The 23,464-nt window shown below is 35.6% G+C and overlaps 1 pseudogene across 1 annotated transcript; it reads left to right on the plus strand.

Annotated features, from left to right (window-relative positions):
- The first annotated feature begins 14,813 nt into the window (after window positions 1–14,813).
- On the plus strand, window positions 14,814–16,174 carry LOC311619709 (DNA-directed RNA polymerase II subunit RPB3-like; annotated as a pseudogene). Its single transcript has 2 exons — window positions 14,814–14,862; window positions 15,412–16,174. The product of its transcript is annotated as a DNA-directed RNA polymerase II subunit RPB3-like (transcript).
- The last annotated feature ends 7,290 nt before the right edge of the window (window positions 16,175–23,464 follow it).

The raw sequence follows: 23,464 nt of genomic DNA on the forward strand, positions 1-23,464 counted from the left end.
AAAGAAGCTAGCATTTGCTCCAGGGGTTTGTCAGATTGTACAAGGAAATATTTCCCCAGCCTCATAAGATCCCAATGTGAAATGTAAGACATTTGTGGGAGACTTGAATACTGATCACTGAAAAAGAGATATATATCAGATTAGAAAGACTCAGGGATGCTCCAACCCGAGTGATCTTTATCTGAAAAGTTATTCTACTGCTTTAAAGATTCTATGACAACCTTGGCTGAAGAGTTACCTTGAAGAGAGAAGCCATTTCTCCTAATGCCTCCCACTCTCTACTCTGCTTCCTCTCTATCTGGTAAGTCCAGATTCCAGCACTCTGGACTTACCAGATAGAAACAAGAAACTAGAAGGGAAGTTTTGCTGCCTGAAAACAATTCTATGCCTCTTACTTGACGAAATTTCATTGGATGTGTGATTCAGGATGGATTTTTAGATTGCTGAGTCAATGTAAGATTTTAAAAAATAGTCTCAAGACAAAAAAAAATATTGATATTTTCCCACTATTGTTAGTGAAATGAAACAAAAACTGCAGTAGTTTGGAAATAAAATTCCAGAGTTATCAGGGCAAGTGGAAGCAAAACCAGCATAAATAATAAACATCACAATTCTAAACCCTGAGCTTCTGTAATGCTCTCATATTCTACCCTGTTCTTCAGCATCCTTCCTGAACCAGTTCCCAGCCTTCCCATTGATTCTGTCACCTACTAATAGACTTCTAATATATTTCCTTTTGCCTTAAGTTAATCAGTGTTTGTATAGGACTAGCACTATATATATATATATATATATATATATATATATATATAAAATCTTAAGCTCTGATACTAATTCTTGGAAAATTGTCATGTAAATATATTGTATTATTCTGAATAATAATGATAATAATGAATTAATTAATGGCAATCAAGGTGCATTTTGAATTTGCTAACATGTAATTCTCTAATAAATAGAATGTAAAGTAAATCTTACAAAGAGATTCAGCAAAGAAAAAATATATTATTCTCTTGCTATTATTAATCTCTCACCTCTTTTCAGTTATTATGGAATTAAATTCAGGATTTATTTGCGCAATTATAAACTTATTATAACTTTTCACAATAATAGTCAGAAATTTTCAGAATTAGTGCTCTATGATATAAATAGAAGAGGATGGCTAACAGTAGAGCATCATATATTTTAAGTTTCATATGCCACCCTAATAGTTATTTCAACTCTTAATTTCCTAGTTGTCCATGAAAACTTTATTCAACTATATTTACTAGAATTATAATTTTAATTTGAAATCATCCATCATAAATGTCAAATTGAGGAAATATGGCTTTAACTCTGACATAAGTTAAAATACTATTTATTTGATTATAATACATTAAGAAGTTTGGAGTAATTCATTGATAATCATTAACTGGTGGGTAATATATTAAAATGCAGTTAAGAAGTAAACTTTTTATTAATATTATTAATAATCCTAATGATATTTTCAAAACAAAGATTTCAATATTATAAATTTTAAGAAAACATTTTAAATTATAAAAATCTACATTTTCTGTAATATTTTCTTTCCTGTTCAAAACTTATCACATAACACTGTAATTGTTTTTCTTTACATTCATCATTTTCTAAAATTGTCATATTTCTTTAACTTGTTTAATTTCTGATTTTAATCCAGTAAGCAATTTCCATCATGCAATACTTTGTTAGTCCTTCTTTTACTATAAACCTATCACTTATAGAAATTCAGAACAAAGCAAATATTATATAAAATCTTGAATTTTTAGTGCCTTTAGTACTAAACTAATGTGTACTCCAATTCAGAATTTACTAGATCTATGACTTTTGATAAATAATATTATTTGTGAGCACCCTTTTGCTCACAGGCAAACTACAGTATGCTATTGCAAGTTTAAAATTAGATGTCAAAAAAAGACTGACCTAGAAGATGCTCAACATGTTGTTTTCTTTATTTCAACTATTTCATTCATTTATTATAAACTAAGTAGAGGCCTATGGCATGAAATTTGTGCACAGACAGAGGGGGGTCCTCAGCCTAGCCTCCTCCCTCTCACAATCCGGGACTCCTCAGTGGATGTCTAATGTCCGGCTGCTTGTTTAGGCCTGATCCTGCAGGGATCCCTGAGAGATCCGGCCTAAACTGGCAGTCGGATATCCCTCTCACAATTTGGGACCGCTGGCTTCTAACCACTCTGCCTGCCTGCCTGATGGCGCCTAACCACTCTGCCTGCCTCATCACCACTACCCACCTCTGCCTCAGCCCCTGCTGCCTGCCATAGCTTTGTCCAGAAGGACATCTGGAGTGAAGTCTGGAAGGTTGTTCAGCTATAAAATTCCATATTACACTTTTATTATTTTAGATGTATATATTAGTTTCATAATTATTAGTACTAACAGTAAATATAGAGAATAGAATTAATAAACTAAAATGCTGTAGAATAATGGGCTAAATTTTTATATTGTTATATTTCAATGAATTTACTGCCAGTTAACCAATTCATTAAATTAACTGACATATCATTTCCCCCATAAAGTTCACCAATTGAAAATTATGGCAAAATAAATGCTTATCGTTAACATTCTCATGTACTTTGTAACCTTTGCATTTTTTGTCTGACAATTCAATTTACATGCTTATCAAAAGTCATTAGTTTTTTCTTTCTATGTTTAATTTATGCAAATTGCCTTATTATATTATGTAATTAGTAAAATATAAAATAAATTGATGAAATTAAGTCATAGACATATAACTGCAAAAATAATGCTCCAGTTAAATTAAATAGAATGGCTTTAAAAATTATAAATATAGTAGTAGCTAAAACAATTAATTATGCTGCCATATTTGCTGTGGGTAAGACAACAAAAAAGTTGAGGTGTGAGCGGGGAATTGAAAGATTTTAAAAGGACTATACATTTAAATTGCTTCTCAAGTATTTTTAATTCTCTTATTCCATTATTAAGGAGCAAATATATGAATTTTGAGCAAGGTGTTATGCATGCAATTTATGCAAAAATAGATTGTAAAGTTGTTATTTTTTTTTACCTTATTTAGAGAAAGGAGCTTAGACTTGCAAAAATTAATGGTCATTTATATGTTTCTTTTTAATTAGACATTTACTTTATGCATATATTTTGTGAGTACCTTTATAACCATCTTTTTCAAAGTGCAACAAATGTCCAGTTGATTATATCTGATAAAAATATTTCTCCAAAATTCTTCTCAGTGTGTAGTTGGGCAATGCATAAGCCCTCTCAACCTCAGCTATATGCTAGACAACACATTAATTCCTTATGCAAATACTTTGTTAATCATTCTTATCACTATATCTCATCACTTAACGAAAATCAGAACAAAATAAATATTACATAAACTCTCATTGAATATTATTGAATAGATAAGCTTGACAGTTTTTATATAATGTAATAGAAAGAACAGCACAGGGAACATAGATTTTGATATAATATATATATATATATATATATATATATATATATATATATCTCCATTAATCTATCAATAAGTATCTAGGTTTCTTCCATATATTTATTGGCTATTATAAATAATGCTACAGTGAACAAAGGGGTGTATATATCTTCTGAATTAGTGTTTTGGATATCTTTGGGTAAATACCCAGAAGTAGAATTGCTGGGCCAAAAGGTTGTTCAATTTTTACTTTGGTGGTTCCATATAAACTTTACTTTTTAAAATATATTTTATTGATTTTTTACAGAGAGGAAGAGAGAGGGATAGAGAGTTAGAAACATTGATGAGAGAATCATTGATCAGCTGCCTCTTGCACACCCCCCACTGGGGATGTGCCCATAACCAAGGTACATTCCTTGACCGGAATCGAACTTGGGACCTTTCGGTCCACAGGCTGAGGCTCTATCCACTGAGCCAAACCAGTTTGGCCCATATAAACTTTAAAATTATTTGTTGCAATTCTGTGAAAAATGTCACTGGTAGTTTGATAGGGATTTCACTGAAAATATGGATAGTTTTGGGTAGTATGGATATTTTAATTATATTAATATTTTCTATTTTTGAGTATAGTATGTGCTTCATTTTATTTGCATTGTCTCCAGTTTCCTTCTTCAATGTTATATAATTTTTCAAATACAGGTGTCTATCTGTGTTCTTGGTTAAATTTAGTACTAGGGAGATCCAAAATGGTGGCAGAGTAAGTGGAAACTACCCTGAAACTCTCCCAGGACCAACTAGAATTACAGCTAAAATACAGAAAAACCAGCCTCAATAATCTATGGAAGACTCACTGGAAAGAAGCCTGATAACCAAGGAGGGAAAGTGGAGACCAAATAGTATAAAGAATGGTAAGAATTGCGGAGGCACAAAAAGGCCTTTCTGGGCTTCCACAGACAGGAGCTGAAACTCTGGAGAGATATCTCAGCCTTGGGAGGTTCCACTGAGAACTCTGCCATCACAAAATTTCAGGTGCAGGCACTTACCCTGGGCTCTGGCAGAGGGAGGGCAAAGTGGACTAGAGCTGTGTGAGTGGAATCTAAGTTTGGGGCTTCTAGGGCTGGAGCTCAGAGGGCAGCCACCTGGTGCCCTATGCTGAGTCATTCCCTCATGCTGCAGAGGACATCTTTCTACAGCAGACCATTACCATCCAGGCAGCTTTGCCCAGGGGCGGGGACCAATTGCCACACCCTGTTGGAAAACCTCTCATCTGACTCTGTGGTTGATAGACTGTGGCCTAATCAAGACTGAATAACAATCAGACTGCAGACAGAGGTGGATCTCTGGAGGATTTGCCTGATCTCATTCTGGGCCAGGCTAGGAAAAGCAGACCTTGGTGCACATCTTGATCTTTTTCTAAAGCACTCAGTCCCAGCTGAGGGAGCCACAAGCTGTGGATTGCTGAAAGATACAAACAGGGCTAGTTAGAAACATTGTCTGACGTTGTCCTACAGTAGAGATTTGGAATTGTAGCACATTGACTAGTACATAGACTCAATCCCAAACAGGCAGCCAAAATGGGGAGACAAAAAATCAAGCCCCAAATGAAAGAACAAGAGAATTCTCCAGAAAAATTGCTACATGGACTGAAGATAAGAAATTTAACAGATAGAGAGTTCAGAATAATGATAGCAAAGATGCTCAACAAGATGAGAAAAAATATAGTAACTATGAAAAAAAAGACCTGTCAGAAATGAATAATGATGACCCAGCACTAATAAAGAACACATTGGAAGGATACATAGCAGATGAGGGCAAGCTGAGGATTGCATCAGTGGATTAGAAGACAGGTAGAAAAAAAAAAATCAATCAGAGAACCAAAAAGAAAAGAAAAAAAAAAACAGTTAAAAAACAGCACAGCTCAAGGGAGCTGTGGGACAAGATGAAATATAACAATATTCGCATGATAGAAGAATCAGAAGGTTTAAAAAGTGAATAAGGGATAGCGAACATGTTTGAAGAAATAATGGCAGAAAACTTCCCTAACCTGGTGAAGGAAAAAGTCACATAAATTCAGGAGGCACAGAGAGTCCCAAGTAAGGTGAATCCAAACAGGCCTATACCCAGACACATCATAATTAAAAGACCAAAGATCTAAGAGAGTATCTTAAAGGTACTAAGACAAAGCATTCATTTATTGCATCATCCTGACCAGAAGTCCTAGTGTTTCCTTTTAATGTAAAATATAAAGTTTTAAGCCCCAAATGGAATACCACATACCCTAAAAGGTTGTTTTCCTTCCCTCCCATTTAAGTAATGAATATATATATATTTACATGAGCTATATTAAATATCAAATAACTATATTCCATATTTGTTTATAGAAAATATTTTTAAACTGTCACTCATAGCAAACCTCACAATAGGTCCGTACATGTTTTGAAGTAAAATAGAAACTTACTTTCACTTTATGTATGGAATATTTACAATTTATTAGTTGCAAATTCCAGCAAACATTTTAATTTTCTTTCTAAGATTGAGGTGTTCTTTTGTCAACACTGTAGGAAAGAGAAAATCTGTCCTTTTTCTCTCTATTTTTTTTATAATGATAAGCAGGAGGTAGTCACAGTTTAAGTACTTGGAGTCTTTGCTTGGTTTGGGGAAGAGGTTACTTGGAAGAGAAAACTAAGTTATTATCTATGGAATAAGAAAATACCACCCAGCACAAATCTAGTTTTTTAATTAAGCCAAGTAATTAGATTTTGGAATGTATCCAGTGAACTTCCACTAAACATTCTAACTTATGAAACTCAACAATACTTGCAAGAAGGAAGTGTAAAAATAATAAATAAAAATAGAACAGAAAATGGTCAGTGAATTCACCTATGGAAAATATGCTCCAGCAGCATAGAGATAACAATATGTTCCCCAAATTTTCACTTCATGATAATTTCTAATCAACTTTATAATAGGATTATACTTATAAAAGCAATGCAATTGAATAGTTATATACTTCCATAATAAAAGCATGCCTCTCTGAAATAGAATGGCCTTAACCTACTTATGATATTTTATACCACTGTATTATGCAACACAAATTCTCACAAAAGTATGTCATCTTTTCAATTCATATTTTTTTCCATTGCAAAAATAAAGTCAGCAATTTTTTCTCAATATTATATTAGTTGATGAGAAAATATTGGAAACTATAAATCAGAAACTGCTTTTTTTTTGTAGAGTTTAAAGAAGCATCTTTGATAGACTTTCCAAATAGTATAATTTAACCCTCATAACATCTCTGAGAAGTAAAATAGTAAACATTTCTTATATTTAATTTATGAAATAAAATAAATTACTTTTAAAAACATTCTTTCAAATTTAATTCAGCATTGGAAATGCCTCACAGTATGTTTTTCCTCATGATTTCACCTTTACTTTCTGTATCTTTTCACATTTACTTTTTTTCTTTTTTTTTTAGAAGGGAATATAATAGAGTCAAAATGTTTTGTATGTATTTAACCGCCCTCCCTCTTCCAAACATCTAATATTGTGCACTTCTATACTATCAAAGAAGATCAATATTGGCAATCTTGAGAACTGTTCAACAAAATAAAACCATATTTACTGTAGAAGCCCAAGAGTCACTCTCAAGATAGAATATAAGTGTCACCTGTGTATGTGAGAGCATATAAAAGACCATTTAAATTTAAATACCTCCTAATCAAGAGAGATAGTTCTTCAAACACCCATATTTATGGACAATGCACTGTTAGAGGTTCTAGACAATATTTAGATATTCTTCCCCCAGACACATAATGGTCCCTGAAGCTGCCCTGTCATTTTCTTGTGTATCTCTCAGAAATAGGAAAGATGTGTCAGAGCCTATAATGCACATAGTGGCAGTATGCAATGATAGTATAAAAATGAAGAGTGAAAAGAAGAGAGATGATACTTATCATTTATCAGTACTGTGAAACATGCTTTTATACCCAAGTGACAAGAGGGGAAAAATAAATTCATGTAGAATAAGAAAGAGAATCAAGTATAAAAACATCAAACATAACTATTGTAAATATTGCTTAGCAAAATGTTTTATTTTTCTTCATAAAAATACAATGATATTTCCCTGAGAACCTGCCACAAAGCTCTTAAACAAAGACAATTTTTGACCATGTAGGTATCTAAGATTGATTTCTGAGGGTTCTATATGAGCTAAAAAAAATAATAAAATAGAGGAAAGTGGTCATGGCCCCCTAAGAGGTCACCCTGTGTATCCTTTCTATATGCCCTCCAATTGGAGACAGTTATAAGATTTTGAAACTTCTCTCTGGAGAGCTCTCAATTGGACTCACTTTACGTGTTTCAGCATCTCATCACTGGAGCTAAATGCTGTGGGTGATTCCTGCCATGCTCATTGACATACCATTACTGGGAGCAAAGATATCAACAGGAGTTCACCAGTTGTATTCCTGGTTAGGGCACATGCCTGGGTTATAAACTCAATCCCTGATAGGAGGCATGCAGAAGATGGCTGATCAATGTCTCTCTCTCTTCCTCGCTCGCTAATCAATGTCTCTCTCTCTCTTTCTCTCTCTCTCTCTCTCTCTCTCCCTTCCTCCCTCCCTTTCTCTCTAAAATAAAGAAAAACATATTTTTTTTAAATGAATTGGTGGATTGGAGGAATTCATGAGCTCAATTTGTTCTGATACTGTTAGCATCTTTTTTTTTCCTGTAAAGCACACACTATTTGGTGTCAAAAGACCTCCATTTAAAACAAAAACTCATAGACACACACCACAGTATGGTGATACCAGAGGAAAAGGGGAGGGAGGAGAAGTGAAGGGTAGAGGAGATTGAATGTATGGTGGCAGAAGGAGACTTGACTTTGGGTGGTGGGAAGACAATGGAATATATAGATCAAGTATTATAAACTTGTCCACTTGAAATCTATATGACTTACAAAATTAATGATAAAAATACATGTGTTTACTTATTGACTGCAGGACTCACTGCTTGTGTAGCCTTGGCAAGTACTGCAAAAAAGAGGAGGTTGGTTTAGTGATATCTCATTTGGGCCCGGGAGTCTTGGTGAGAACTGACAGTGAGCACTCAGGTGAGGGGAATAGGAATAAAAACAAACAAAATAAACACACAACAAAAAACACTGTAATGTTGGTCATAATCCCATTATATATCTCAGGGTTATGTTTCTTTTTAAAACTTCTAACTCTGAGTTTGGAGGTTTGGGGGCTATTCCTATGCCCCTAAAGCATCCCTATCACTATTATATATTTGCCTTAATTTTTTTTTTCAGAGTAAGTCTTGGGAAATTTTCCCTGGTAAAGAAGACCTCAACAATCTGAAGAAGCTGTGAGTGGGTTGATGCAGAGGGAAGTTGAGGCATTACATCTGAATTCATTGTCGCCTTCACTCATATTGCCCTTGTATTTATCCAGACACTGCTCAGCTCCAACTCATGGATTTGAAAGAAACCTCAATATAATGCATTAAAATACATTTCCATGTCAATTTTTAATAAATTGCCCAAACTCAAAGTAGCAGAAAGCAGCAGTTACTGGGTAATTGTCTGAACAACAAAGATGCAATGCACTCGTGAAAAGAAACATTTTGTTGAGGCATATTTTACATATCATAAAACTCACCCATTACAGGTGAATAATTTGATGATATTTTTAGTAAGTTTCCAAGTTGTGCATCACAATAAATCAGTTCTAGAACACTTATATCACTGATAAAACCCTTCATGTACATTTACTGTTAATCCTGTCCCTCCTCCCTCCCCAGGCATCCGTTGATCTATTTACTCTCTCTGTAGATTTTAAAGTCTAGGTTTGAACAGCCTTTGATACCATGCTTAAATATTTTGACCAATGGAGATTGTGAAAGAGGGGAAAGCAGGAGAATAGTATGTTTCAGACTCTTGGTCAGAAAATCCTCTGACAGCCTGGGGATGAGATTAAAGAGGAGAGCCTGGACATCAGGAGACTGATTACCAGAGTGTTGGGAAAATCCAGCTCCCGAAGAGGACACGGACAACCTGTGGTCAGTGCCTGACCGGGCTCAGACCATATATATTCAGAGTAGGCAGCTTTCTCTGCAACAGTCTGAGCAAGGAGCAGGTTTCCCAGAGAAGGTTGAGTGGTCTGTGAAATGAATAGTAGGTGAAGAAAAAAGATTTTGTAGTTGTATGTTTTCTAGGAAGTCTATGCCTAAGAACATCAGAGAAGAAAGAAAATGAGCCATGTTCATGTGTGGTTTACAAATGATTGCACACAGTGGTTGAAGGTGTAGCAATGCTGAAGGTGCAACTGAATGTGGAGCTCTCTGGGGGAGGGGAGAGTCCAGGGAGAGTCCAAACTAAGTTGATTCGCATGAATATTACTTTTTCTCAGCAGAGGCAGTTACTAAAAATCATGCTCCTCCACAACTATTTCTACTACATTCCAGACCAGGGATTCAGACTTACTCATTTCCTTATAGATAAGCTTCCATATACACTAAATGAACTCTAAAAGTGAGACTGTCCCTCTGAATTTTTTAAATTTGTCCTGGTGATGTCTTGTAGAGCTTCCATTATTTTCCTCTTCATATCAATCCATCGATTGGCAGATAGTTATTAAAATATATTTGTTAAAAAAAAAAACCCTATGAAGGCCACAAGAAGTGTTAAATAATGATGACCAGGAGACATATAAGGAAGCCACAAGTCATTCTTCTCTTCCTCACTAGCAAAGCCTAATTTTATTCAGGGTAGAGATAGATCCAACTAAAAATCTATTATTTCCTAGCTTTATCCTAGTAGCTAAAAGAGCTTACATAACATATTTTTGTCCCAGTAATATAATCGGGAGTAACTATTTGATTATTTATGAGAAACAACTCTAAAGAGAAGTATGATAGGCAGCACAAACCTTCTACCTTTGGCTGCTCTGGTTCCATTTGCCCCACGTATGGTTGTGATGCTGGAACTGGAGCAGCTCTCTTATAACCTTAATGCAATCTGTATAAGCTAACAAAGGCTAATTGAAAAGATGGGTATTGGATAGCATTGTGGTTCACATTTCATTATGTGAGGAGAACAAAACCTCATGGCAGAAATCAATTGTTAATTGATACAGGAGACTGGTGTCTGTGTCTATGTAAGAAATAGTAAGAATTAGATAATCTATGGCTAGAGTAAGACATCCTTAAAATGAGCCAGTTGTATTGGGGATGTCAAAAGGTACATACATAATTACAGTTTTATAAATGAGATTGATTCTGGAATAATTATACAGCCATTATGTTACAGGCCACTTATTTGACCCAAGTGAATATTTCTCGAAGGAGATATGACTTGAAGATTAAGAAACGGTTTTCCAAGTAGTCTCAGAGAGGCATGAAAGGGATCCCTGGGAAGGGAAAGCAGGCAGAGAGATAAGTCTGTGAAAAGGCACAAGGGCTGATAGAAAGGATGGAGAGAGGTGCAAACAACTGGAGTCCTGGGTGCTTATCACAAAATGATGGGAATATGGTCAGAGTCAGAGGCAGGAACCGGATGCATAGGGCATGGCAAGGATTTGGGACTTTACCTGATGGCCAAGATTAGCAAACTGGCAGTTAGCAGTAGAATCTCTGTTTCATTTGGCAAATACAAGGTTTTATACAGTCTACATTTGAATATATTTAGGTAGGGTTTGCTCTATACCCTTGCCATAGGCCCCACCACTTCCTTTTTAATGTCACCACATATTCACATTAGAAAACTGGTTCCTGAAAAGACTTATGTTTGTGACCTCTAGAGAAAAAAATCCCTGAGGAAGATGGGAAAGCATGAATGTGATTAAGCAGATCGTTTTGAGGGGTACAGGTGTGCAGGGTTAAGTGGAAATCATATTTGTAATGAGATAAGGGTTCATTTGATAGATACAGAAAAATAATTATAAGTGCCAGAAGAAGGAAAGGAGAGAAGTCAAAGGTAGTCCCACTTGAGTATGCATTCATTGATTATTTCTTGTATGTGCCCTGAACAAAGATCAAACCAGCAATCTTGGTGTATTGGGAGGATGGTCTAATCAACTGAGCTAACCTGCCAAGGGATCAGCTCTCTAATTTTTACAAATATTTAATATATTGATCTGCTGGTCGAAATGCTAACTACTTGATTAGTAACTCAGTCAATGGTATTTACCAAGTGCAGACACAAATTCCTAAACTTTTGGGAGACCTAATAGTACTTTTTTGCCTAGTAGATTTTATAGCTTCTAAAAACCAAGCAGTAGAGACTACTCTGTATTTACCTTTTACTATAAAAAAAAATAAGTTGGATAGGAAAGAAGAAAATAAAATATGATAAAATAACACTTTGAAAATGATCAATTTACAAGGAAATAATGATAAATTGTCAAGTTATACTAAAATGTATTATTTAACCCAAATAGTTTTACATCTTCAATATTTAATATAATATATAACATGCACAGATAGAAAGACACACATGATACACCCTGTGAGCATTTTATCAGTGTGTTAGTGACCTGTTTGAGTTAAAAACTGAGCTTTGCCTCCAGTCTTAAAACCCAGGCAATTATTACTTGCTTAGGTTTATATCAGCACATTTTAACTAGACTAAATATACTCTAAGGAGAGGTTAATATTATACCATTTCATTTTCATTCTCAGTATCTAAAATCACACCTGTTATTCATAATTCAATTGTACCTGTAAGTGAAAATCATATATTTGTGACATAGTTTAAGTTTCTTGACTCATATAATAAAATTAGAAACATCAGAGTCTGAAGTAGTTTTAAATATCTTCTTATATATACTTAAATTGTGTAATGTCATTTTCCCCATTTTCTCCATATTAGTGATATCTTAAATCTTAGTTTTTTGAGATAAGACCTAGTACCTGTTACAAAAACCCCCTCAAAAAACAAAAACAAAAACAAAAAAAAAAAACATGACTGGGATTTTAAAACCACTGTCAACTATAATGAAGGCATACAGCATGCAGAGCAAACCTCACTCATTGAAGTAACTACTGTCAATTTGTTCATTATTTGGACTAACTTCCCCTCCTACCTCTGGGCCTATAGCAAAAAGCAATTTGCATATTATTGTTTATTCACCACTTGTTGGGGTGGAAGGGAGTGATCTTTGAAGTTTTAAATGGCCTATGCTGTCTTTGCATTCCTTATTCTTCCAAACTAAAAGTAGATAACATTTGTATAACCAGCATCTTGTTGGATAGCTAAGAAATTATTATGTTTTAAGTTTTAGAATTGAAGTTGTAATAAGATTGGGGTCAACATTATTCAATACCTTGTCAGGACTTTGAATGGTACAATTCATATTAGTGATAATCCACACTAATAAAAGAGAAATATTCAAATCGACCATACCTCCGTGACAACCACCAGCCAATCAGGAGTGAGTATGCAAATTAACACAACAAAGATGGAGGGTAAATTTTCATTCATAGGCACAGAAGAAAGACTGTAGGCTCTAGCCAGAGCGAAGACTGGAGACTGAAGACTGAAGACGGAAGAGGCTTGACTTCTCAGCTGTGGCTGGAGCAAAGGCTTGGGTCCCAGGTGCTGGAGGAAAACCGGTGCTGGCAGCCAGGGGAAGGAAGCCTGATTACAAGAATGTTCATGCACTTGGCCTCTAGTAATAATTATAAAAGCCACATCTATTAATTTACTTAAGCACATAAATGTTTCAAGTACTGTATTAAATAATTTTTATATCTCATTTAATCTTCAGAAAACACCTATAATGGTAAGAACTATCATGTTTTGTTTTACAGCTAAAAATAGTCAGTACTTACTAAATTCAAATCCCAATGAGACTTTTACCATTTTCTAGAACAAACAACACAGATGTATTGTGAGAAAATGATTTTCCTAAATATCCATTTGTGGTAAAGTTGGAGCCAGGACTCATTTGAAATGTAAAAGCTCATGTTCTTAACCACAATATCATGGTTATCAAATGCATTAATCTCATTAAATAGTAAATGTAGATCCTTTAACACATAAGCTCCAGAATCTTATCATATTAGCAAAATAAAAATTACATTGCTTACTCAGGTAATGGTCCAACATGCATTACAGTTGAAGTGTTGTATATCATTAACGGAATCTGATAAATCAAATCTAGCTTTGTGTCCAAGAGAAAAATAAAGTAGTTTGGGTATCAATATGGCATTTTTCTGTCATACCTTAATTTCTATGTTATAATTATGACCATAATGATATTGCAGAGATGAATCTATTTTTCAGTCTACACATGGTTGAGAGCAGAGAAGGGGAAGCTATTTAAGGAGATAAGTTCCCATGAGAAATGACAGAAGCAGGAGCAGGAGCTAATACAGTGGCTGTAGGAATTAAGAGAAAAGCTAGGTAAAGGCTCCAAAAGACATTTAGGGGATAGAATCAAAAGGAGTTATTGAATACTGGGTGTGAATAAAGAGAATAAGAGTCAAATATATTCCTGAGGTTTTAGGCTTAGGGCACTATACAGGTGGAGTTAAGGAATATAATGCAGCAGTGACTTTTCCACATGAATAGAATGGTTTCAGTCCTTTGTCACTTAGGCAGACATTGATTGTGCTGCATGTGGGTTTGCAATGCTCTGAAAATCACCTAACAGCAAAATCAAGACAAATTAAATAAGTGATAAATTAACCTGACTTATTTCATTCAGTTATTCATTCAACAAAGTCATATGAATTGTGAACTGTGAGAAATTAGAGGAAACAAAAGACACAATCTCTGAGTTCAGGGTGTTTATGTTGAATGGAAGACAATCGTGATTTAACCTAATCAGCACTCAATAATATCAAATGGGATGTTCTAGCAATTCATAGAAACTGCATAAAAAGCCAGAAGAATAGCAAATAGAGCAAAAATATCTTTCTAATAATTGAAAGAGGGAAATGAATTAGATAAGCTAAAAAGAAAGGCATGCTTATACAGAAGGAAAAACATATACATCTGTACATCGACTCAGAAAAAAACACAGAGAATGCTATGATTAAGGACAGCAGGAAGGAAGGTGAAAAAGAGATGGCAAGAGATAGAACTTGGTAGGAAATAATTGTTAGGATACAAAAGATTCTTACATGCCAAAGTCTTTTAGAGGCCTCACCTTAAAAGTTAAAGAAGCCACTGAAGCATTCTTAGCAGAAAAATGGTATGGCCACATTTATACCTCATAAGTGGAACCCTTCATTGGGATTCCAGTAAAGCCCAGAAGAGAGGAGATAGAGATATAAATAAATAATTATAGTGAGGATGGGCAGGAAAGAGGAATTTAAGAAAAGTTAGGGCAAAATGCATAGTTGTATCCCCAGTAATATTAAAGGCTAAATGAAAAAGAAGAAACAGGATAAATCTCGACTTTCTAACTTAGGTATAAGTAAGTAGACATCTGATGGTACTATTCAACAAAACAGGGAAGGCAGATCAAGGAAGGGAGGAAGAAAATAAACTTATGCAGATAATTATCTCTGAAGCATTTTGATAGATATGTCCAACAGGAAGTTGTATGTAAATTTCGAATTGTACTATAATATAATATGACTTCATGTGTTATCTATCCTTTGAAGCTCAGTGCTTTAACGAGGTCAAGTTAAGGGTCTCAATTTCTTCTTCTTGACTTAACTGACAGACTTCTGCCAACGTCAAGTGAGAATAGTAAGAGAGAACAGAAGATTAAATGCAGGTTGATGCCGGTAGCCCGCCGCTGGTGGAGTTCGATGCCTTATCCCTGTGATCAGCAAACTGTGGCTAGCAAGCCACATGTGGCTCTTTGGCCCCTTGAGTGTAGCTCTTCCACAAAAGACCACTCGGCCTGGGCGAGTCTATTTTGAAGTGGCATTAGAAGAAGTTTAAGTTTAAAAAATGTGGCTCTCAAAAGAAATTTCAATCATTGTACTGTTGATATATGGCTCTGTTGACTAATGAGTTTGCCGACCACTGCCTTATGCCAACCAGCCCACAGTGCAGATGACAGAGCTCACCGATGAGAAAGTCAAGTTCATCATCGAGAATACGAACCTAGCTGTGGCTAATTTTATTCTGAGGGTCTTCATCACCGAGGGGCCCATAGTAGCCCTTGACTGGGTTCAGATTGACACCAGTTCCTTAGTCCTTCACAATGAGTTCTTCCCTCAGAGGCTTGGATTGATCCCCCTCACTAGAGAGGACATTGTGGACAAGACCAGACTTGTCATGTCACATTTGGGGACCTCACCTCCAACAGCCCCCAGGTCATTCTAGTGACACCCCAAACCCAGATAATAACCCCAATGACCATGTGGACCAGGATGACATCCTCATTGCCAAGCTGCGAAAGGGCCAGGAGCTGAGACTCAGCGCCTATGCCAAGAAGGGCTTTGGCAAGGAGTATGTGGCACTCGCCTCAGTGGAACCCAACTGCAGGGGTGGCTTTTGAATATGATCCCCACAATTCCCTGAGGCCCACAGTGTACCCCAAGCCAGAGGAGTGGCCCAAGAGCGAGTACTCAGAACTGGATGAAGATGAGTCCCAGATCCCAATCGCAAAGGAGAGGTTTGACTACCCAATCACAAGGGAGAGGTTTGTCCTGTGGCCTCTGCGCCCTGACACCAGCGTCCTCTCAGCCCTCCCTGGGTTGAAGAAGAAGCTGAGTGATTTACAGACCCAGTTGAGCCATGAGATGCAGAGTGACCTCCTCACCATAAATTAGCCACAGCTCATGCACCCGAGCAGAAAAGGATCCGAGCAGCAGCTGTGTGCAGGTCTCCTGAGACCCTCTTAGCTCCTGAAGTCCCGACAGCTGTACTTAACTTCCTGGCAAACCATCAGCACCACTGCAGAGGTAGCAGAGGGGAAGGGTGCCCTCCCCGCCTTGCTTGTTCCCAGGTAGATTGCGGGGATGGCCCTGGTATTTGAGGAAGGACAGTCCTTCACTGAGCACGCAACATCCCTGGCCCTGCCTGCTGATAGCTAGTCTCCCCAGAACCCTGAGCTCCCTTCCCCCTGGTCTGCTTGTAGAGGTTGTACTGCTTCCCTGTTGAAAACCACTGAGCTAGACACCCTTCTTTTGGTCATTTCAGCTCTTGACTTGCTTTCTGTGTGAAAGTTAACATCTCACAGTTGTACCTTAGGTTTCCGCTGTTAGGATTGAGTGTTAGAATTCTCATTCAGGCCACCTACAAACCTAGCCCCTATGCTGCTCAAATTCCCAAGTGTCTTTAGATCCTGGCTGCTCCTCCCTACCCCACCCCCAAATAAACCCTGTATTTCATTCTCTACCCATCAGTCACGACTTCACTGCCAGTGATCTGCTTAGTTTGGGGTGGGGAGGAAAGGGGAGGGAAAAGGGAAGGGTGGGCAAAAGCCTTAATGAAGGTCTGGCCTTGACCCCTTAGTCCTGTTGTTAGGAACATACCCAAAGCAGTTAATTAGGCAGTCTGGCCGGAGGCATTGGAGAAAACCAGAGATACAGTACAGAAAGGAAGGAATATGTATTAACAGTAGAGTCTTTATTTTTGGCATTAAAGAGCACACAAAAAGATTAAATGCAAATACATTGCCATAAGTCATTGTTGGTCAGTAGTATTATCCTCTTTTTTAGAACCTATTTATAAATTGAAGAAAGTAAAAACTTGCCTTTTTTATATCTTATACCTGTTTGGAAAGGAAAGTAATTTGAAAGGAAAAATCTAAGTCACAAATAAAATGATACATAAAAAACCCCACAAGGTAAGAGTTTACTATATGCTGATGCCCATATATTTATAATTATAAACTGTTACAAATTGAATCCAAACTTTATGCTCTTTCCCAAAAGAAAAATAAAATGATGAATATGAAAAGGGAATGGATGTCAAGTCCTAAAGAATGTTACATAATACAAATTGTAAAACCACAATGGAGTAATACAAAATTATGATCTTCATGAGATAAGATGAGTGTGTATTCAACCAAAGAGCTGCATAATTGCAAAGTAGAGTCTGAAGCAGCTGGAATAAATAATGGGAGTTCTTTAAAAAAAGGAAATATTTTTAGAAAACATAGCTTTCTAAAACTTTCACAAAAGGTACCATAGTCTACATAATTTTACAGATGCATTTAAAAATCTAAATTAAGCAAGGTTGACCCAGGAAAGTTAGAAATTTAGCTCTCTGAAATAAAATTTAGAAGAAAGTCTTTCCATAGGCTTTAAACATATGGGATGGGAGGGCTTCCAGGCAGATGAAGCAATATTTCTGAGTATTGATATCACTATTTCAAAGCCTCAGTCACTGCTGTCCATCATGGGGGTGTGTGCCAGAATTCCAACCTCCGGCCAATCTCAGGGGCAAACTCACACAGGAGTCCTCCTTGCAAGAACAATGGAAACCTCATCCAGCCACCATAAAGTTCTATAAATATTAAGGGAAACTTTTCTTTTGCAAAAGAACCAGTAATTTTCAGTAACATGCTTTAGAACATTGTTTTCTTTACTGTTTGGTGTCTATAAACATAGTACGGGAGTTTCAATCTGTTTCCTTGCTCCTTTATGAAAGTAGCTTGTGTTTTCTTTACTGTTTGGTGTCTATAGACATAGTACGGGAGTTTCAATCTGTTTCCTTGCTCCTTTATGAAAGTAGCTTGTCTGAGAAGACTTTTTTTCTTTAGAAATTATGACTATTCCAGTTCATAATTTGAGATCATATAATCTCTAAGGGAGCTCTTACATTAGCACTTTAATCAGAAAACGTTTCTACTGAACTAAGTTTTGTTATTAATATGCAAATGAATGCTGTAAGGCAGATGACACTTTTCCCCAAACCACATTCAATTAACATAACCAATAACTGTAGGTGCTCCTAGTATAATCAGAATTAGTGTTTTACATGACAGATTTTTTAACACTTCCTCTTTTTGAAAATAAAGGCTATGAAGCTATCTATCATTTACTATTATGATGCAAGTGCAAAACATATAGGTTGAAAAAATGGGAAAACATCCAAAGGTGACATAAATATAACACTGATATAAATATACCTTATTCAGAATTCAGAACTGATTGCAGAACTAGAGCATCCCATGATCACCTTGAAGAAGGCATTTGGCATTAAAATTAACAATTGAACCTGTCGGTTACATTAGGATTATGTAATCAAGTGCTCTGTTACCTACAAGTAAAAATCTAACAACAACAAAAAAGAAACCATAACAGATCATATAATAAATTGCTCAAACTCTTTAAGTTGAAATATTTTTATAGTTGAAATTTTTAAGAAATTAAAGTAAACAATTGAGAATTAATTTGAAAACATTATCTGCAGCCTTTTAATATTAAGTAGAAAATGAGTTATTTTGCCTCTAAGCATATTACTGATCAGTGCTTCTGACTAATGAATTATCTACCTGCCATCAGGCAGGTCAGAATCAATATGGAACAAAACCGTGAAGTCTCTTATTTTACTTTCTATATGTCAGGAAATAATTTTATGAAATTTATTTATTCAACAACCACTTATTTGTTACCTGTTTTATAGTCACTGCTGTAGCTATAATGTTAAAAAACAAAAACAAAAAAAAAACACAAAAAAACACACAATATCTTCATTATTTAAACACAGCTCTTTTATATATTGGATATCATTTTAAAGAACCAAATTTATATTTTATAATATTGCTACTGTCATGGATGTAAAAACACAGCTTTGTAGGGATTTTTACTAATTGTTTTGAATTACTCCATGTTATATCACGTGACTTTTTGGAGCATTCAAGCATATCCATTTCTAACTGAATTGTAAAGATCTGTGTGTGTCAGCATATTTGCCAGTGTGCTTAGTATTTTCTGAGTAGTGTTGACTTTGATAATGGTCTCCTGGGAGAAAGGCTGGTATCACATTTCCCTGTTCTAACACTTAGTCTCAATGTGAATTTAAATCATAAAAAAACAAAAAAATTACTTGACTGAACATTTCTGGTGCTTATAGTCAGCACTTATGTAATTAGCATTAAGTGGATCAGAGTAGCTTCTCTCTCGTCAAAAACAGAGATTTCACATTCATTTGGGTTTCAATATATTTCTTACTGCAAATATTAATTTTGGGGAAGCCTGTTCAAAACATAAAGTAGGGTACAGACATTTAAAACAGAAAGTTGATCCCTTAATGAAATGTAGCACTCTCTACACTCAGAACCTAAAATATATAATTTTAACTTTATAATACTCAGCCTAAGCCTTTGCATCTGCTTTTTGTGTTTTATTAGAGTATTATTTTTGCCACTCACATCACTGACATCTAATATGCTGCCATCCAATGACAGGTAAGAACATAACTTTTAACAGCTCCTGTTGGCATGCCACTATCTGTTGTAATTGCTTTTAGAGGAGTACCACATTCTCTTAAAACACCACTCTGTACTCTTTATGTGCACATATTATTTTGAGCTCTAGTAACAGTTTGAGGACTACTTACTTTTAAATTAGAAGGAATTAGAGGCTAAAGAAGGATAAAAACCTAGGGATGTGAGACACACATTCCTATAACCACAGATTTGGTTGTTTGGGATTTTTTGGGGGTGAAAGTGAAGATGATGATAGCATTGGTGATTTTCTCAGTAAAATTTAAAAGCAAAAGCAAACAAAGAATCCCTTACTATAATACTTCTTATTTAAAACCTACCACTCTATATTCCAGTTTTAAACTTAATCACATATGTCTTTGTCTTACCACTAGAGGCCTGGTGGACGAATTCATGCACAGGTGGGATCTGGCCGGCTACAGCAAGTGTGAGTCATAGCTACTCATCGTTCTGATCCTTCCACTTGTTCCAGCTGTAAAGGTCACTTGGCTTTATATATACAGATAATGTCAGCAATCAGTACATTGAATGGAAACCTTTTAGTTTTTATTTTAATGAACCTCAAAGTGGCATTTGACTCTTGTTTACTTACTTTCTTTTTGAAACACAATCCTCACTTGGCTCCATGACACCACCATTCCCTAGATTTCCTTTTATCTTCCTATCTCCTTCTTCTGACACTCTGCAGGCTGATTTCCTCCAACTGGGCCTTTCATGGAGATCTCACTCATGCATGTTTCTCAGTATTTTCCTTTGGGAATTTCATCTACTCAACATTTTTATCTTCAGGAAATATATTCCTCTAAGATTCTAATCTTAAAATCAAACTTTCTGATTATTTACTCATTTTTTTGGGGGGGGGGAAATGTCATAACCACTTTCAGTTTTATATTTCCAAAGCAGGACTTTTTATCATGATTAAGGCCTTTAAAGTTGTATTTTTTCTGCTGCTTTCTTTCCAATGAATGGCATCATCATATGTCCAAAGCTGTCATTTCAAAAACCTTACTATTCACTAAATTTCTCTCACTCTACCCCTATATCAAAATATCATTAACTTTTGTTGATTGTTTCTGTTAAAGATATTCCAAATTAATACACTTTTCTTTTTCACTATCTCACCATCCAAGTCCAAAGAACAATGGTTTCTCAGAAGAATACTACAGAGTCCCAGATAGATGATAGATAAATCTCATTTCTCCATATTGAATGAAAATCCTTTAAAAAAACATTTTAAAAGTGTTTTTAAAAAATTTATTTTATTGATTTTTTACAAAGAAGAAGAGATAGAGATAGAGAGTTAGAAACATCACTCAGCTGCCTCCTGCACACTCCCTACTGTGTATGTGCATGCAACCAAGGTACATGCCCTTGACTGGAATCAAACCTGGGACCCTTGCATCCGCAGGCCAACACTCTATCCACTGAACCAAACCAGTTAGGGCTTAAAAGGTATTTTTATTATGTTTCTTTTCTCTCTCTAACTTCCTTCTCCCCACCCTCTCTTTCTCTTACACACACACACACACACACACACACACACACACACACTTAACTTTTTTCCATTTTGTGGTACATTAGGTTAATATGCATAATTTTTACTGCTACTCTTTTTCCAGTAAAAGAGTATATTTCTCTACTCATTGATCTTATATCAGCCAAATGACTTTCTTTAGCAAATAGTTGAAGTTGGAAGTGAAATGGATCCAGTTCCAAGCCCAGGTCCTGCTGTTTTTCACCTGCCTTCAGTGCCTCCACTATCACTAAAAAAACCCAAAAAACCTTACCTGGCCTAATTTATGTTCAAAATGAGAATAAGAGACATGAAGAGAAGATTTATCTTAGCTTATCTCCCCACCCCCCAAAAACAAACAAACAAAAAAACAAAACCCACATAGTTTTATCAGGTAAATAATCAGCATTATTTGCTGCTGAGATCAGTGTATTTGCTAATACTGTATAATTATTAAAGCCATTGCTAAGTGATATTTATGGTTTCTTATTGTTCTAAATATGAGGTAAAATATCTTGAATATTGTCAAAAAGAGATCTGGTGTAGTTAGTCTCAGTATGTCCTGTTCATTCTAATTTTATACTAAGCTCCCTCTAATTCCCTGTGCCCAGTCACAGTGGCCTTCTTCCAGGTCTGTGAAGTCACCAATAATGTCTCATATGACAGGGACTTACACCTCATGTCTCTTCTTTCTTTACTTCCTTCTCATCCTTTAGCTTGTTAGCTGAAACATCACTACTTCAGGATTAGCTTGACACAATTACTATTCTACATTTGTTTGTGTGATTTTGCAAATTGGTTTCCACCATTAGACTTTAATAATAATAGGGCTATTTAAGTGTTAAATGAAGGAATTAATGAAAGAGATGATCCAAGCCTGATGTGATTCCACTTTCAAGTGTCCTAGTATTATAATTTTTTACATTTGCTAGTCCAATAATACTTACACAATAGTTTTTTGTTATTGTTTTGTTTTGTCTTGTGTGTGTGTGTGTGTGTGTGTGTGTGTGCTTAATCCTCACCTGAGATTTAGCCAGGCCATTGTGGCTCAGTGGTTGGACAACAACCTATGAACCAGGAGGTCATGCTTTGACTCCAGTTCAGGACACTTTCCTGGATTGTGGGTTTGATCTTCAGTGTGGGATGTGTAGGAGGCAGTTTATCAATTATTCTGTCTTCTGTCTTATCATTGATGACTCTATCTTTCTCTTTCTCTCACTTCCTCTCTGAAATAAATAAAAAGGTATATTAAAAATAATAATAAAATAAAATTCTTACTTGAGGGTATGTTTTTATTGATTTTTAGAGAGAGATGAAGGGAGAAATAGAGAAATATCAATGAGAGATCTCCCATACAGAACCTGACCAGGGATCAAATCTGCTACCTGGGTATGTGCTCCAACCAACTAAGCCATCTGGCCAAGGCAAGTAATTTTTAAAAATAGTTATGTGTGTATTAAACAAATTGTAAGCAATATAAAACAAATTTGGTATATACATTTAGTTATAATTTTTCTCGTTATAATCCCAAGCAAGTAAAAATTATACACTTATCAGCTTCTCTTTGATACAATAAATTAGTCAGGTTGAGTATCCATTCATCCCCTTGCTCTGTGCTTTCTTGCTGTTTTCCCATGATATATTTCACTTTTATCAATAAAAATACTAACTTCATCTTCAGCATCAATTTAAGCCTCTAATATTTTTGTTTACATAATAACAGATATGAGTTACACATTTGTAGCTTTTATTTCCACCTTCTAGCCTAGGAAGATAAATAATATCTTATATTACTGAACTAAACTTAAAATGGGTTCTCCACACCATACTAGCATATTTATGATTTAGAGTCCCAGTGCATAATTTTTTCATACTTAGGGTATAATCAATATTTTAAACTACTTTTGGGATGTTTTTGGGAGCCTGAAAAGCCCAAGGAATCTACAACTGCGAACCCGAGAACACCGATTCCCAAGTGGCACCAGCACACAGATTCAGAGAAGCTGTACACTCCACCACAAAAAGGAGAGAACTACATAACCAGAGAGAGAAAAAAAAACATGGGGAGACAAAGAAACAGCCAGACTATGAAAGAAAAGCAGGCTTCACCAGAAAAGAAGTAAATGAAATGGTGGCAAGCAACCTGTCAAA

This window comes from Pipistrellus hanaki (assembly GCF_964339955.1).
Source record: "Pipistrellus hanaki genome assembly, chromosome: 3".
NCBI classification, from domain to species: Eukaryota; Metazoa; Chordata; class Mammalia; order Chiroptera; family Vespertilionidae; genus Pipistrellus; species Pipistrellus hanaki.